Raw genomic sequence first — 19,099 nt, forward strand, 5'->3', positions numbered from 1 at the left:
GAATGTCCATAAGATTTATTTTGGCCAGACTGATTCACCAGCCCAATTAACAATCCTGAGATGGGCCGTTAGCATAGAGCATCACTGACTGTCACACACCAGTCCACACTAAAGCTATGGATGGGGGCCTGTCTGGCAGGCTAGGTACCAATACCTGACTGGTTGGTGGAATAGTGGACTGGTCATACTTGGCAGGTCAGGACACTAACCAGCACGTAAGAGAACTCAGACACATGGTAAACTCTGTGGGGGAAATATGGACTGAACTTTGTGGAAATACAAGTTCTGCAGGTTAGCTCGCAAGCTGGGGTGAGGATGGGCTGAGCTAGGTGTGACCATCGCACCTGCCATCACTTACAGGTAAAGGAACTGACAACATCTGGGCAGGACAAGACAGCAGCATCCAAATGTGCATCCTAAAATAGGATGTGGGGTGGGCAAGGCTGCAACTGGAAGGGGGCGGATCGGGAAAGGCCAAACAAATCCCAACTCACAAAAAAGAATAAAAAATCAGAATGGAGCACATGTCATACTAAACTAGGCTCTTACAGCACTGGTCTGCAAAATCCAGGGATACTAGGCCACAGCACTGAAGGCAAAAATTGAGACAGGTGGGGGTCTTAGCCAATTGGGTCAGAATAACCACTGGCAAGCACATAATCTAGGCCTGGGAATAGACTCGGTTGGGGAGCTATGCTAGTACAACCTTGCTGGGTTGAGGATCTATGGGAGAGTGTGGGGGCAAAAAGGGGGCTGCGTTCTGGTCTGGATATGGCTGCAATCTCCCTTGGCATAAGTGTGAGCTGGAGCTGGGCACACCGAGCTGGGCTAGAAGCTAGCACCATCTGGTGCTCTGGAGAACCTGGGTAGATGTAGGATGGACTAGGCTGGGTCTCTGTTCCTACTGAGCCATGTGTGAGTAATGTCTGGGTGTGGATAAGCCTTGGCTTGGCTGAAACATCCAACATCAAGAACTGGAATGAATTGAAGGCCAGCAGTGAGAGCTGGCCCATGAAACCACCAGTATGCGCAAGATCTGGCACAGGGAGAGGTTCTGATGGAGGAGCTTGGGAAGCTCCTCTGCTGGGACACAGTCTCTACAGGTGAGTGCAAAAAGCACGATAGGGAGCAACCCAGACCAGGCCAGAGGAAGATATCCACCATCATATAGCATAGGTAGGGGACAGACCAAGCTTAACCTGTTCACATCACCCACTGGTGAAATTGAGCACCAGAATAGAGTGTGGGTCAGGCCGAGATCGGTTGTGACACAAACCAGTGCACATTACGGAATGCCAAGATGGGGCATGGTGTACCAGATGTGGTTGAGGCCCGAACAGCACATGTGAGAATTGGTTGGGGGGAAGGGCAGAGCCGGCACTGAGAAAGTGGGCTCCCTGCTGGACAACCACTCCCACTGGAAAGCATGAGTTGGGATGGGGACAGACTAGACCAGGCAGGGCTACAACACCTGTGGACCTCAGGTGAACTAGATCAGTGAAGGGCCATGTTGGACTGACTGTTCCTACTGGTGCAAGCAAAAATTAAAGTGGGTGAGGGTTGGTGGGGCTTTGCTGCAGCATCAGCTGGCAGAGGCTGGTACTGGGAGCTTAAATCTGTCAAATTAAACTCCAGAACCACCTGGAGAGTGCATAATCTAAAAGTTGGAGTGGACCAGTAGGGAAACAATCAGCACTTCCTTCGTGGGTTACCACTCCCACTGAAGAACAGGAAAACCAGGACAGGGACAGGTGTGGTAGACAGAACAGCACCCGCCAGTATGTGTGTGGGCTGGATAGGAGGGTTGGTTGGGTTGCACTAGGCCTCACTGCCTGTTGACATGTACAAGAGCTAGATGGGATGTGGGACAGATTGAACAAGTCTGTGGTACATACTGGCAAGCATGGGAACCAGAGTAGGGGGCATGCCTGGTAGGGGTTATAGTGAGTCGCCCCAACTAGGCTGCAGCTCCCACTGGTTTGCGTAAAGACCGAGTATGAAGCAGATAGGATCAGGCTGGACTGCAACACCCATCGGTTCCTGTGGAAGACAGGGCTGGAAACAGAACTGACCCAGCAGTGCATAAGCTGCTTGGGGCAATAGACTGTACCAGATGCTGAACTGGCAAGCATACACAAGAATCAGGTCTGGGATCACCTCAGACGAAGTTTCTTTGGAGATCCCTCCAAATGAACTGCTGATCTCAGAACCCCAACCATGAAGAGACGATGTCAGCCAGTAGATTCTGAACAGATTTCATCACAATTGGAATGGCGAGATTGGCAGCAATTCAGTACTGTTGAACTATTAAAAATACTTAAGCAGCACCCTCGGAGCGTGTCTTACATCTGGAACCTGGGATAGGAGGGAAGTTGGGTGGGCTTTTCCCTTTATTTCTTCCCTAACCCCAGATACGGGGGGAGGGGGTGATGATATTAGTGTGAAAACAGTGGTATTAACCACATTTCTGTAGCCCTTGACCCTTTGTACCCTAAGTAACTAAGTAAGATTATAAAAAAAATAAAGTAAAATGAAACAAAAAACAAAAAAATAAAATATCTGAGAAAAGAAAGAACAAATTTTGTCAAAGTAGCAACTGCTTTTTTTTTTTTAAGTAGCTAAATGTATCCATCAGTTTTTATTATAATGAAATAACTGAGGCAGCTAATTTTACAAAGAAAGAGGTTTGTGTAACTCACATATTTGGAGGATGCTAAGGTTGCAGATGACAGGAGCATGCATAAATACAAGTGATCACATCTAAGCCCAGGAAGCAGTGAGAGAGAGGGTGGCAGAAAGACAACCTCCCTTTCTTGGGAGCTACCAAGGAGTCACCTGGGAACTACCTCAGGTCGCCAACTACCAAAGGACTTCCCACTAGGCCCCACTTGTTATCATATTCCAACAGCACCACCTTGGGAACCAAGTATTTAACTCATGGACACTTGTAGGACAGTAGATCATATAACTAGATTAAAACCCAATGTTTTGCTCAGGAAACAGCTCGTTAGTCATAAATTTCAACTCTGCTAAATCAACTGCAGACACAAAAGATTTTTTAAGCCATTAAACTTTAGTTTCCTAGATTGTGACTTGGGGATTACAATGACTACTTTACTGCCTTGAGCAGTAAACGATTCATACAAAATGCTGGCATACTAGTAAGTGTCATCCAAAGAGTGTTTGATATGGCTTAGCTGTTATTACCTCTTCTGCCAAATTGAAAAGTGGTCATAGATTTAAATGAGTGTTAGCAGATTAAAACTCAAGGCAATAAAGATATATTTTAATTTTCATTAATATTCCCCAACTTTATGTACTCCCCATAAAGTACTTTACTTTCAAATAAAAATATTATTTGAGAATGTGAATCACTAAAGTCATATTGCAACTGAATATGCAATAAGGAACCTTAGGGTTCCTTAAGGGGGCATTTACACTGAAGTGTTTTACCTCCTTGGATAAGATATTTCATGCAATGTGTAAGAAGCTCCCTAGGACTATTGCACCCCACATTAGGGCTCTGTTTCAGATTCTGGCTTCCTGACAATTTACACACTTTGCAAGGGAGCAAGTGACAGTAACTCAAGCAGCATGATGCACTCACATGGGAGATTTGAGTTATTGGCTCCTACCTTCAGCCTCACCCAGACCCAGTTGTTGTGGGCATTTGGGGCACAAGCCAGCACATGGGAGATCCTTGTCTGTCTGTCTTTCTCTCTTACTGTCAAATAAACACAAACCAATCAATCAAATTCTAGGCACTTGAGAGCATGCTTAAAAAATTAACCTTCCTCAAGTTTAGTTGATTTGCCTGTTAATTATATATTAATAAGGTTGGAATTTCATGCAATCACTGACTGAATAAGATATCATTGAACTTAATATATGCAAGAATATAAATTATATATGCATATATAGAGAAAGTGGGAGTCAATAAAAGAGTAGTAGTTTAAGTTTATGTGATGTTAAGACTTATTTTTCTGTTTTGACATTTTCATATTTTTACTGAATATACACATCAAGAGAATTACTTAAAATATTTTTGAAAAGATATACCAAGAATGTCAATCATATGGACATTTGGCAATGTGGCTTAAGTGGCTGTTTGGAATACCCACTGGTTAGAGTCACAACTCCTCTTGTTTCTGGTTCAACTTCCAGCTCACATGCATTTTGCCACCCACAGGTGGAGACCGAGAAGGTGGTCCAGATTCCTGTTCCTGGCTTCAGCCTGATGCTGCTGTGGCTATTGCTGTCATTTGGAAAGTGCATCAGAAGATAGATCCTCACTCTTGCTCTCATCCTTGCTTTCACTCTCTGTATATATGGAAATCTTTCTCTCTCTCCCTTTCCTCTGTGTGTGTGTGTGAGAGAGAGTCTCTGTGTGTTTGTGTGTGTATGTGTGTGTGTGAGAGAGAGAGAGAGACTTTCAAACAAAACAAAGTATTTCTTTAATGTCAAAAGCTGAAACTTGCGTACTTGAATATAAATATGTAACACATTTCCTTCAGTTTTCTAGCTTACTGCATATGGTTGACCTGAATCCTAACCTCTATACTTTGGAAAAAGTCATAAACAGATTTTAACATATGCCACTTATGAATTCATCATATACGTATTTTTTCCTGAGATATGTTACATGTTATTAGATATTGAGAACAAAATGATCAATCTGATTTTTACAAATCTACTTCTATTTACTTTTCAGCACTTTGACTCCTTGAGAGATCAACATCACCAGGATTCTGTGTCCAACAGCTTTCCTGAAAACCTTGTTGGGAATCCTGCCAGTTACGTTTCTCTGGATTACTCCGGTTTTGTTAGGTTTGCCACCAGGAGTCACTGTGCATTCTTTGCTTGGAGTATGTCAGCATATCTAACCAAGCTGAATTCAGTTTCATGTGGAGCATAAACACCTTCAATTTTAAGAGGCACTGTGTGTTCACTTTAATCAGCAAAAATGGCCTTGCTTCATCCTTGTCCAGGCACGCTTGCATTTTAGAACTGCTGCTCTCAGCAGTTCTCCACAGGTTCCAAGTGGCCAAAAGAATGTCTTTTCACTTTTATTTGAAAAAAAAAGAAAGAAAAAAAGAAAGAAAGAAAAGAAAAAAAAGACCTAAATTGTCCTAAGTCAGAAATTCAGACATAATGAATTTGTAAAGTGTCTAAAGTTATAATACACCTGTGGAATCCTAAACATCACCAATGCCCAGACTTCCCTAAGAGAGATTCTACTTGAATTAAAAATGATACAGTGCCTGTAACATGCATAATAGCCTGAAGAATGTTTGCCAAATGAAAATGGAACTTGAACAATACGGGCTATGAGAAGAGGTATGCAGGGGTGGAGAACAGTCAGTGATGGGATCACAAGGGTTGTGTGCTTGGGGAGAAATGACACCCAATCACACCCTAAGGTACAGTGTGTACTTCTAGTCTATTTCTTTTGTTTGATTTTAAGATGATTTTGATATATTTTTTATTTAAGAAGCACTTGGGCCCTTTGTTAAGGAGCAGCCCTACCAACCATGCTGGGACAGTTGAAGCAATCAGCTCAAAGATTGTGATATAGGTCATAAAATAACAAAATTCTATGTGGACTGCATACATTTTCTCAAACCCAAGCTCCGTTGGAAAGAAGGCTGCCAACTCCCAGGCTTACATGATCCTTGGGATAGGTTAAGCCAGAAAAGGTCAACAACCTGAAACATATCCAGGATGGAGAAAGTCCTGGGGACATGTCTCAGTGGGAAGCAGTAAAGTCAGAAATGTCTAGGGAAGTAGGAAAATGGAGTCAGAGTCCCTTGGCAGTAGGTGCAGGATGTGAGGTGAAGCAATGGGTGTCAGATAGAGTGGCAGGTGGCCAGTCCAGGTTGGGAGTTGTAATGAGGAATTCAGAAATCTGATTCCAGAAAGACTTAAAGGAAAAGGAAAGAATCATGTCTGGTAGTGACTTGTGCAAGAGAAATGTGAAGAAGAAAGAAACATGGTCAATTTTTAAAGCTCTTTCAGTGTTTAGTTGCAGAAGTAATTAAGATAAGAAAACTATTTGAGGGTGTACCAAAAGTTAAAATATAATCAAAGGCTATGTACTGTTATGCCAGATGCCTGGGGCTTCTGCCATAAAACAGCTACAGGTATGGGGCCCCAAAGAGAGTCCCATGACAGGAAACTAGTCATTCTTTATGAGGTGATATATAATCACACAGCCCCTGATTCCAATTCCTAATTGAATTTGTGCCTTATTGTGGTGCAAAAGCGATATACATTCAATAGAAACCAGGATTCCAAGTTTGAGTTTTGCTGTTTCCTGGGGTTAATCACATGGCACAGGAGACGGAGATGGGTGGGGTGGGCCACAACTCCCGCTCAGCCAGGTCACTTTGAGAGGAAACAAGCGATACTCCGGAGCATGCTATGTGGCCAAGCTCTAATGCTCCATGCTGTAGGAATGTGAACTTATCTGAAACTTATATTTCCAGCTTATGATGGATTTCTGAGAACATAACCCCCTAGAAAAGGAGAAGTGTCTATAACTTCTCAGTAAAAAGGAGACAATCTGAGCTTCCTCTACCTTCGCAGAGCTGAAGGCTAGAAGGGGCCTTCTCTGCCTCCTGCTGCACAGCACAGTAAAACAAGCTCATGAATATGGGGAAGGCCATGACCATGGGGACAGAAATACGAACAGCACAGCAAAGAGCTTCTAGGGAAAAATTTACAAGTTCCCTAACAATGGGACTGTAGGTGAGAGGAAAAGAGATTTATTTTGAGAGAAGTACAATAAAAAGACACCCTCCCATCAGTAATTATTAGTAAGAAGTGACATTTATTCAGGAAGTCTCTGAGTTCAATAATTGCCTCTGCAAAGTACACAGAGGTGTGACTTGGTTCATAATGAGTGCTCTGTGAATACCTGCTGCTGGAGATGTAACAACCACGCTGCTTAATAACACAAAAATGTGGGGGGTACTTATAATGATTCTGCATTGTCTCATTATTTCTGGGTATATCTTACTTAGAGGAAAAATGTAATAGAAGAAAAGTTTGGAAATCAAAGAGGTAGTTATCCTGTGAAAGCATACATTGTTAACAGGAGGCAGGCTCGAAGTAACTGAAATTGTAATCTTTTATTAGAAAAAAAGTCTACAGACCGAACAGGAAAAAAAATGACACAAAAACAAACCAACACAAAGTTGGCAACTGATGTGGCCCAGTGAACTACACTGTCACTTGCAATGTGAGCATGCCATATTAGACTGCTGGCTCAAGTCCCAGCTGCTTAACTTCCCATCCAGCTTCTTGCTAAAGTGCCTGGCAGAGCAGCAGTGGATGGCCCAAGTGCTTAAGCACCCGCCCTTTATGTGGAAGACCAGGATGGAATTCCTGGCTCTTGACTATAACCAGGTCCTGGCCCAACTATTGTATTCATTTTTGGATTAAGCCAGCAGATCAAATCTCTCTCTCTCTCTCTCTCTCTCTCTCTCTCTCTCTCACTCTCTCTCTTTACCCCCCTCTCTTTTTCTTTTCCTCTGCCTTTCCAATAACTAAAGAGAACTTATTCATACCTACAAATTTAACAGGTGGAAAATCATGACTCTGTTGCTTTTAATGTGGGCAATTATAGAAGAGTTGTTTAATATCATCCCATTATTCTCTTAACTGTAACATAGAGATAACAATGGATAGCATCACACATTACAGTGATGACTAAATGAATTTATAGTCCCTAAATCCATATTAGAAGATCCTTGTGTCACCAAGGGCTGCTGCTCCGCCCGATGCTACCGATATTATAAGAACAAGCCATACCCTAAGTCTTGTTTCTGCTAAGGTGTCCCTGATGCTTAGATCCGCATCTTTGACCTGGGTTGAAAGAAGGCTGAGGTAGATGTGTCTCCGCTGTGTGGCCATATGGTTTCAGATGAGTATAAGCAGCTATCTTCTGAGGCCCTGGAGGCTGCCCACACCTGTGTCAACAAGTACATGGCGAAGAGCTGTGGCAAGTATGGCTTCCATATTTGAGTGTGCCCCCCAGCTTCTATGCCATCCAAGTCAACAAGATGTTGTCCTGTGCTGGTGCTGACAGGCTGCAGACAGGTATGCAGGGTGCTTTTAGGAATATCCAAGGCACAGTAGCCAGAGTTCACATTGACAAAGTCATCATGTCCATCTGCAACAAGCTGCAGAACAAGCAACATGTGGCCGAGGCCCTTCGCAGGACCAAGTTCAAGTTCCCTGGTCTCCAGAAGATTCACATATCCAAGAAGTGAGGCTTTACCAAGTTCAATGTGGATGAATTTGAAGACATGGTGGCTGAGAAGCTGCTCATCCTCGATGGCTGTGGGGTCAAACACATCCCCAACCATGGTCCCTTGGACAAGTGGCAAGTCCTCCACTCGTGAGGCCTCTGTTATTCTTCACTCTTTAGTCTGACTAATCAAAATCTTGATTGCTGTTAAAAAACATAATAATGAAGAACCTTTGTTATATTGCTCTCCACTGCCTAGTGAACAGCCAGAAGAATATCACTAGTGTGTACTCTCACTATGTCATTAAATTACATCACCACTTTAAAAAAATCTCCCAGTACTTCTTGAAGTCAACTACATTCCACAGTTGTATGTGGAGCTTTACCAAGTGTGAGCACTGGATCCTACCCTCTGAGACATTGAGGTAACTGATTTGGAATTAACATGGCCATCACAGATGTAAAAGCTTCTCTGATAATTTTGTTGGGTAATTAAGTTTGTGAACTGCTAATGTGAATAATGACTCCCTTGCTTTAAGTAATGAGAATATTTTGTTGAATTAAAAAGATAATTCTTACAATAAGGATATAAATGGGCCTAATCTACCCACTAATGATACCTAACCAAACTGCAGACACAGTAACTGGAAACAATTAGTTTTGTGGGCCAAATTTGGGTGGTGATACTGTTGAATTGATAAGGCTTGTTTTGTTTATTCTCATACTATGAGAATGACTGGCAACCAATGAATAGTTGCCAACCCAATGGAGCAGGGATCAATTGAGCAAACAGTCAAGGAAACCACAAGTGGGAAAACTCTGCTCAACTGGATTATTACATGATTTTAAAATTGTGATCATAAACCTTAATGATCCCTCTGAGTTAGTTTGTGATGAAGGTGACACATAATTGCTCATGTTTCCCTGTTACTGCTGCCTACATATTACTGGTTTAAACAGCACTCCTCCTCCCAGGACCACTCTGGTGATACTGTCACCAAAACAGTTACTGATGCTTCATTTCTCAAAAAGCACAAGTGTCATAGAAATGAAAATTGGGTTTCAACTAAGAGCCAGAGTAGCAAATTGGCCTTTTGTACAAAGGGAGAGTAAAGTACTTTATGAACTAGCAAAGCAAAATCTGGGAATCTGAAAGAGACCAACAGCCAGGAAATAGCATGCAGGCTCAGTGTTCAGGTTGGAAAGTCAAGGAGCTGCAGAATTCCTAAGGTCAGTAAGCCAGGTAGTCATTCATCCAGAATTTTGTGAAGTGTTTTGAACAGAATTGAGCTTTTCTGAAGAAATTGTATGCATGCTGCTTAAAGATCGAATTTGGTACCAAAACTCAGGCATTTTCTATAATTTTTGTTGAGACTTCTGAAGTGAAAAGTAACCACTGTATTTGGACAGGCAGTGATACAAGGAATGTGTCTTTTAGTTATACTGGGTTGCAGGCTATCACTATCTTTAGTGAGAAAGGTAGAAGCAATTCACGCTCACTCTACAACAAACCGTATGTCACTGATATGGTTTACATGGGTGATGCCCATCACATATTACAAGAGAGCACTTTGAAAGGTTTATGAAAAATGTATGTTATAAGAAAAATTATACTAGGACTTTAAACTATTTTTGTACCAAAATAAACTCAGAAAACCCTGTTTTCTGTAGATTTTTTTCAAGTACTCTCTAATTCACGATTTTAGCAGGTCCACACGAGAGACAGCTTACTTGTATAACACAGCTATCAGATTCAGATATTGTATGATTGAACCCTAGCTAGGGAAGCTTGGACACAGTCCCTTCGAGTCCAAAATATAGCCCATCAAAACATCTCTTCTTGAGAAACTATTCTAAGGGTTAACAAATTCATGTTAATAAATGACCCAGAAGACCTTCATACTGCCATAGAAATGCTTCTTATGTAAGGAAATTTTCACAGCAGTACATATTAGAAATTGTTTTGTGACTGTTATATAGTAATACTAGAACCAGGAACATCTTGGATGATAATTAAAGTCTCAACCTTGACATTCAGAAGTGAAAAAAACAAGCTAAGCCATGTCTCTTCCAGAATTATTTCTATCTACCTGTGTGAAGACTGTTTCCAATAGCCTGTCAGCAGATTTCTGGATGACAGTGACAAAAAGAAACCAAGGACATGATTTTTCTGTTGCTGCCTTATATCATGAGGTAGATTGTAAATGAATTTCCTTAGCTTTCCAAAATGTCAAATAGCACATGCAATTCATCCTGGAAACCAAGCCCCGTGTTGACATTCATTTGACAGCATGGTTGGTTTTCTGGCATGGTTTTATGGAACTCTGGGTTTGTTAGTCAGCTCTTAAGTAGCCTCAGACGACAAGCAATTGATGAATTCACAGAAGCATTTTTCTCAGTTTTCAGGGTAACCCCAACACAAGACTCAGGGTACGTAGACAGCTCATTCTACTGAGTACTAGTTAGTGTCTACCACCAAGAATAAATCAACTCCAGGTGGGACCACACCACCCGAGTCCAGCAATTCTTCATCACATGATAATTAAACCTCAGATTCAACTATATCTATAGCTTGAAGTCAGAATGTTAGTAGAGCCAGTCATTGGCAACCTACAGTCTGAGTAACCTGGTTAATTGGGCATAATTAGTATTTGATGGGCCAGTGACCATTTTGGAAGGTGTAGAAGCAACACACGTTGTCACTGTATCTTAAAAAATGACAGAAATATCACAGCAAGACGATGCCTGAATCTCCCAAAGTAGGAAAGGAATGCATAAGAGCACCATGAATTTTGGTTGGTGTATGTCATTGGCACTCCTTTCCCCACATATGTGTTTGAAACAAAGGTTTCTTTTACTTATTTGGCTGATAAAGAGAATGAGATACAGCATGGCTCCGTCTGTTGCTTCACTCCCCAAATCACCACAATAGCCAGAGCTGAGCCAGCCCAAAACCAGAAGCCTGAAAGCCATCCAGATCTTTCATATGGATGGCTGGACCCCAAGCATTTGGCCCATTTTTCCATTGATTTTCAGGCACATTTGCATGGTGAAAGTAGAGCAGCCAAGGCTTGAATCAGTACTCTGATGTGAGCTGCAGGGGGAAACTCAAACCACTATGCCATAACATTGTTACTTATATCCCTTATGCTTTTTAATTTTTGATATTTTAAAAATGATTGTAAGCACTGCAATAAGCTGTGTCAGCATAGATCCAGTTAACATAGGAACCTTCATAGAAAAGTATTAGGGGATGGTGTTACCACATAGTAGGTTAAGCTGCTACCTATGATACCTGCATGTGATAAAGAGTGTCATTTGAATGCTGGATGCTCTACTTCATATATAGCTCCCTATTAATGTGCCTACAGCAGCAGTGAACATGGTCCAAGTGCTTGGACCCTCGCACCCATGTGAGAGACCTAGAGAGCTTTTCAGGCTCCTGGTTTGACCCTGACATAGCTCTTGCTGTTGAAGCCAATTGGGGAGTGAACTAACAGATGGGAGAACTCTCTGTAACTATGTCTTTTAAACAAATAAATAAAACTTAAAAAAAAATGCATGAACTGAGGCTTCTCCTCTGTCTTTATTCTTTCCTTGTCAGCTAGACTTGCAGAGGAAATTTACACTAGAATCATCATATAGAAAACAGAAATAATACAAAAAAAAAACAGTATCCATTTTTTGAAAAAAAAAAAGAATCCTTAACATGAATGATTAATTGATTGCTTTGGCTTTGCTTTCTAACAGGTTCATTCAATGCAAACAGACAGCCCGTGGAGTCAAGGTTGTCAGAAGTTGTGTTAAGATTGCTCAACTGATCTTACCAAAACTTATTTTTAAACATGAAATTTCCCTTTTAAATCATCATTCATGTCTATTTCTAGGCTGGTGATGATAATCCCAGTGGGCTTCTATACCTCTGGAGATAAGACAGGAATAAGCAACTATTATTTTTTTTTTAATATATTAATTGCCTTCTTACAGATTCTAAACACACCACCATCATTTTAAATCAGCAGATTTTCATTTTTCCTTAGAGAACATCGTTTTAACTAAAACAGTGGAAAATAGCTGCACTAGGCAATGTTACTTTTTTCCTAATTTTGTGCTTCACTTAATTTTCCAAAGTAGAAATATTTAAAAGAACACTGCAAAATTGCACGATTGGTTTCTTGCTTTGTTCATAAATTTATTTAATTAAGATATGCATCCACCACTTTAAGTATAGAAAAATATTTTCATCCTACCAGTATACTTTAGAACACACTGATAAAAGTTTGGCATTATCTTTAGCATTCATTGTCATTTCTAGCTTTACTTACACTTTATCTAAAACTTTAATTGCATGAAATGCTTTACAACGTTTGAATGCTTTAATAGATATTATTATTTATGTCTTCATATCTACTAGCATGGAGATAGGCAGAAATTCGCTATAGTCTTATGCATATTTATTAAAATATAAAGTCAAACTATCTGTGTTCTAATCTCACTTATTTGCCACAGACCTTGACTAAGTTATTTTATCTCTGTCCCCTTTTACTTGTCACAAATTTCTCTTAGACTGATATTGAATGATTCCACTAAAAATCATGTACAATGCCTGATACAGGATACATGTTCAACAAATGTTAGTCATACTGGTTAAAATTAATATAAGATTCAAAGAATGTCTTGCTGGTAATAACACTGATTAGTCAAGGCAGGCTTTAATACAAAGTTTAAAGTTCCTCTTCCAATTCTTCCCCTTATCATTTTCATTCCCAGAGTGTAAATGCTGTTTCCTTCATTCTGTATCCGCAGTCACTTGTTATGTACTCTAAAATCATAAAAAAAATCATTTGGAAATTAAAAAAAAAAATTAGACTTGCGTTTGCAATACATTTTTGCTTAGATTTTAATATACTGCTTTTTAAGCTTAACTCTAAATCAAATTGATTCACACACAAAGTTTAACAACAATTATTGCTCAGAATTGGGAATGAGGAGAAGATAAAGAAACCTGGCACAGAGAAGTTGAGAGAAATTTCTTTTACCTTTTTCTTGACCAAGATATCTGTTTTTCAGTTGTCCTAGGTTTAAACCAGTAGCTCTCAAAGATGAATGCAAATCATCATTAGGGAAATTCAAGTGTTTTGAATGAAAACCTGGTTTTCACACATAAAAACATTCCACATATGTGCGTGTGTGTGTGTGTGCATGTGTACATACCTCCATGCACAGACACATACATTCATGCACATTTCCAACATTTGACTTCATTTTGAATTTAAAAAAATTGAATAGCTGGAAAACACAAGGGAAAACAGAGAACTTAATTTATTAGGCCACAACTTATCTCTGCTATTATGGTAGCAATACTGGTTTTGTACATCTGGTGTACAGTTCTAGACCCTGGAGATCTCCACTTACTAGGGACGCCAAGAAGACAAAAATGCGGCTGACGGTCCTGAAATATCTGCGCCTGTCTCAATTTTCCCTTCTTTTGTCTTCCAATTTCAGTCACTCATCTAAGACTGCTCCTCAGCAGTGACTCCAAACAGGTATCTATTGTCCGGGGCTTTAGAACCACTCAGGCTAATTCTGCTAATCAACATTGGATTGTTCAAGTAGCAAAGGAAGGATCAGGCCTGTACTCTAAGCAAAATCTGTCCTCTAATCTTATCCTTGTTCCTTAAAGTACTACAACAGTGAAGACATGGAGACAGCCCAGATGCCTTCCAAAAGAGGGGCTGATAAAGAAACCATGGTACATATGCTTTATGGAATACTACTTAGCTGTTAAAAGAATGAAATCTTACCATTTGCAATAAAATAATTCCAGTTAGAGACCATTATGCTCAGTGAAATAAGCCAATTACAAAAGGAAAAATATATGTTCTCTCTGATACTAAGGTAACCTTCGTGCAAAATGTAAGATAAATATATAGAGATAAGCATGTATATACATGTATTTATCTAGAGAAACCGAGTAATGGAAGCAAGCACACCATGAATTGCAGCTAAGTTGCAGTATGCATCTCTTCTTCTGAACAAAAGATAGACTCCCAATGAAACTGCTAAGTACATCTTGACAATAGAATGCTAAACTTTATATGATTCCATAAAGCTACAATGTATCATGAAAAATGAATTTTTTTTAAAAAGCACTCCCAGTGGGATGTGTTAGATTACATTTTTGTATTTAACCTCTGTTTAAGTTGCTTCTTCTTTTTGATTGCCTCTGAACTCTTAGTAATACATTTCCAATTTGGGAGGATTAGTTTGGCTCCTGTCACAAGCATGAAGAGGATAAAAACTGTAAATCAGAGTGGAGGTTTGACCTGGTAGTTAAGATATCGGTTAGGACACCCATGTCCCACATCACAGAACTAAGCTTCTTTTCTAGGATCTGTCTCCTTAGTCAAACTTGCCGCTAATACAGACCTGAGAGACAGAGGTGAGGGCCCATGTAACGGCTCCTCTCACCACGGGAAAGACCTGGACTAAATTATGAACTCTCAGCTTCACCCCATCTCTGATCTTTGTGGATTTTGGAGAGTGAACCAACAAATGGAATCTCTGTCTCTTTCTATCTCTGTAAAATAATTAAAATTTTAAATTAGGAAAGTGCAAAGAAACAGTGTTTCCTATGGTCTAAGTTGCCTCAGATTATCCATGTTTTGTTGGTGTTGCAGGACACCTGAAAGATGCATTGTTTTCAGAGTTTAATTGTGAATACAAACATGAGAGTACTTCAAAAAGTTCATGACAAGGTGGAGTTAAATGATAAACTTATTTTGATGTAGATCATTCTGAAATCCGTACACTGCTTCTGCCTTTTTCGTAATACTCATTTTCCATGACCTTTTTAAAGATCATGTCCATCCTCTCGCCTCCACTGATGCTAGAACCCTGCACTGGCAACGCAGGGTTGTCTAGTTCCAGCTGCTCTCTTGATCCTGCACACCCTCTGCATCTCCATCTAAAGACGGATGCTTCCTCATTAATGGAGTTTAGACAGCGTAGGCAGTGAGTCATTAATAGTGGTCATTTCCAACATACTCAAACCATCGCTGAACTTTAAGTTTCCTAGTAGAAAATTAATTAGTCTTATTTGCAAGATAGGACAAAATGACCTGTTAAAATCAGCTAGTCACCCTGGCAATAAACCTTCCTGATAAACAACATGCACAGCACTCACACAAGCCTCTATCAGAACAAGAAAATTGCTTTGTATGAAAAAAACCATAGGTCATAATTGTTAATGCTTCCTTGGCTTCAAGGTGCAGTTTTAATAGTAATGTTCTCATGACTGCACTCATTTTGATAGATCTGAGCTAAGGAATTTAATTTTCATTTCTGTTCAGACACCTTTATCATGAATGGCTTATCTTAATTTTGTCACATTCTGAGAAAAGAGCACAATCGTTAGACTCCTAATGCTACAATTATTCTTCAATTCTCCTCACAATGATTGGAGTTTTTGCTGTGTGACTGCATTCTCCAAGTCTAATTCTAAACATTTAATGGCCCATGTGATAACATTATACCTTGAAACATCATTGGAGGTTTTAGTGCAGAAAAGGATGTTGAATTAATTTTTATCTGAGAAATAAGGTCAAACATTGCATTCAGTGACATATAAGTATTATCTATACAGGGGTGTTAATGAAACACTTTTTGACATGGTAAAGCTATTAGAGTTTCTACAAATTTTATTACATCTAAAACAAACAAATATTTTCCTACCCTTTAAAAATACGGTGAAAATTTTCTTACACATGTGTGTTAGACCATTTTTCTCAAGGAAAGATATATGTGCGTGTGTGTGTGAATTCTACATAAGCTTCAGTTCTCCTTAATATGGTAAATGTAAATGTGAGCATTGAAATAAAAGAATAAAATTATTTTCATAATCATATGACTCTTAGAGATTGTGGTAATTTGAAATGGAGTATCTGGGCATTATCAAAAGACAACTAATCTTAGCAAGGTAAAATTTATGAAATTAATATCTATTATCTTATAACTGTAAAATTCTAACTACAGAATTTATTTTTTAAATTCCTAAACAGTTCAACTTTTGATCCCCCTGAATCTGATGTTAGTGGAGCAACGATGAAATTTAATCGAACTATGGTATCCGAAGGTGTCCGAAGGTGGTGTTTGGCAAGTTATTAGAGTAGATTAGATTTTTTAATAATTATTAGTTTTTTGTTTTTAAAATGTAGTTATTTTTATCGGAAAGGCAGATTTACAGAGAGAAGGAGAAACAGAGAGAAAGATCTTCCATCCTCTGATTCCAAAAGTGGCCACAATGGCCAGAGCTCAGTAGATCCAAAGCCAGGAACCGGGAGCGTGTTCTGGGTCTCCCACACAGGTGCAGGGTCCCAAGCCTTTGGACCATCTTGGACCATCCTCTACTGCTTTCTCAGGCTACAAGCAAGGAGCTGGATGGGAAGTGAAGCAGCCATGACGTGAACCAGTACGCAAATAGGATCCCAGCACATGCAAGGTGAGGATTTAGCCACTGAGCCATCTTGCCAAGTCTTCTGATTTTCTCTGTTAAAAATCCTGAGCTGTTCATCACATTTTAAATTTATTAGCTTATCAAGAATGAATATGGAATTCTATAAAATACTTTCAATATGCATGGGATAATATTTTCCTTTGATTTAATACTGTAATAGCATATTAATAGGCTAATATTTTAAAAGTTTTGCCAAAATTAAATAAAACTACTTGTTTCATGATTGTTTAATGCACTAGTGAATTCTTTTTGTGAATACTATTTTAGGAGCTTTATCCTCTATATTTGTGAAAAAAAAATTTGGTAGGGCATCAAAATTAAACCAATAAAAATAATTTAGATGTTTATTATTTTATTTTATCTTGAAAAGTTTGTGTTTGTATTATTCAACCTTTAAAACTGGCAAGTGAGGCCAGTCCAGGGCCTCTGAGAACAAGAAGAGGTGCCCATTTCTGCAGACAATTCACTGTCTGCAGGTTCTAGACCTGATGGCTGTGCAAAACAAAACCTTAGGGTTGCCAAGACAACTGAGGCAAAGGGATTCTCTCTTCTGCTTCTCTGAACAGACCTAAGGAGTGGGAGGGTGTAGGCCATTTTCCCAGAATAGGACAAGACATCACTTGAATATTCTCATTCAAGAAACCTCTCTGTCTGCTCAGACACCTGGGTCCCACTATGCCCCTCTCCATGAGAAGCAAAGGAAGAAAAACAAACTTAAGAAAGCCTTAGCCCTAAGCCTAAGTGTCCAGTTGAACACTCCACTTCCCTACTTCATTGTGGGGCAGTGCTTTCCTATTACTTTGTTTTGAATAAAGATTCTGTTATGCTTCCCCTTGTTTCCTGGATTTTTAACACTAAACTAAGCTAAGGAAAGAACCCACTGAGCTAGGCTGGTAACAGCCAGATTCACCTATACAATGGTGCGTAGCTGTTGCTTTAGTGGGAAATGTGATGGACATAGATTGATGATCCTAGGATACACAAATAACTCCATGTTTGAGAAAGAACTGTGAGAATAGTCCCTTTCAAAATAGTGGAGAAGGAGCTTCAATATCTTGGAACAAGTAACCAAAATGTGGCTGATTTCAATGATGAAAATTACAAAACATTTAAAAAAAATAGAAAAAGATATTTAAAAATGGAAAAATGTACCATGTTCCTGAATAGGTAAAATCAACATCATCAAAATGTTTATATCATCAAAAGTAATGTACAGAGTCAATGCAATCCCAATCAAAATCCCAACAACACTCTTTTGAGTTGAAAAAGATGATGTGAAAATCATCTGGAAACACAAGTGACCATGAACAGCAAGGATACCTTGAGGAATACAAATAAAACTGGAGGAGTTACAACTCCAGGCCATTACTTTTGATTTCCCTATCTGGAATACCTGCCCTTTTCTAAAGTATGGAATTGAAATTCCCTAGTATTCTTTAGTTTTAGTCTATCTCTTCTGTAGGTCTGCCAAGCTTTGTTTCTTAGCTGTGTGTGCTTTGCTATTGAGGGCATGTCCATTTGAAAACGCCATTTGCTGACCTATTTATCACTATATCATAATCCCTGTTTCTTTTGCTGGTCTTGATCTAGCATCTCTTTATCTGCAGTAAGTTGGGTATTCCTCTCTCCTTTTAGATTCTATTTGCATGAAATAACTTGTTCTATCTCTTCAGTTTCAGTCCATGTGCGTCATTAGAAGTGAAATGGATTTCCTCTAAGCGGAATAGTGTTTCTTTCAAATGTTTTTTATATCATTCAGCCACTCTACATCTTTTAATTGGAAAGACTAGTCTACTTAATTTTAAAAATTAGGATTATGAAAGGTCTTAACACTCCCAGTTGAAATTTGTTTTCCAGTTTTAGTCTAGCTTCTGTTTTTCTTACAGTCTTCCCTTGTGATTAAATGATTTTCTCTAGTATTGCATTTTAATTTTTAGCTTATTATTTTCAGTATATCTATTACAGATTTTTATTTTGTGGTTGGTACGAGATTTTTAAAATGCCTTTTAGCTATAATAATGTTATTTTCAATGGTAGCAATTTAGCCTGGATCATAAGGTTAGGAAAAGAAACAGAAATTTTAAAGGCAAAAACACCATTGGGGCTGAGTGTGGTAGTTTAGCATGCCAAGCTGCCGCTTGCAATACCAGTGTCCCATAAAGAAGTGCTTATTCACCTTCTGATCCAGCTACTTGCTAATAAGCCATGGAAGGCAGCAGTAGATGGCCCAAGTATTTTCGCTACTGCTACAAATGTGGAAAACCCAGATGTTGCTCCTGGATCCATGTTTCAGTCTGGTCCAGGGTGAGTTCATGCATGAAAATTTCTCTATC

At 39.4% G+C, this 19,099-nt stretch overlaps 1 pseudogene; it reads left to right on the top strand.

Annotated features, from left to right (window-relative positions):
* The first annotated feature begins 1,300 nt into the window (after positions 1-1,300).
* Positions 1,301-8,405, top strand: LOC121147504 (annotated as a pseudogene).
* The last annotated feature ends 10,694 nt before the right edge of the window (positions 8,406-19,099 follow it).

Source organism: Ochotona curzoniae, unplaced genomic scaffold, assembly GCF_017591425.1.
Source record: "Ochotona curzoniae isolate NIBS_2020 unplaced genomic scaffold, NIBS_Ocur_1.0 scaffold_4506, whole genome shotgun sequence".
In the NCBI taxonomy this organism is placed as follows: Eukaryota; Metazoa; Chordata; class Mammalia; order Lagomorpha; family Ochotonidae; genus Ochotona; species Ochotona curzoniae.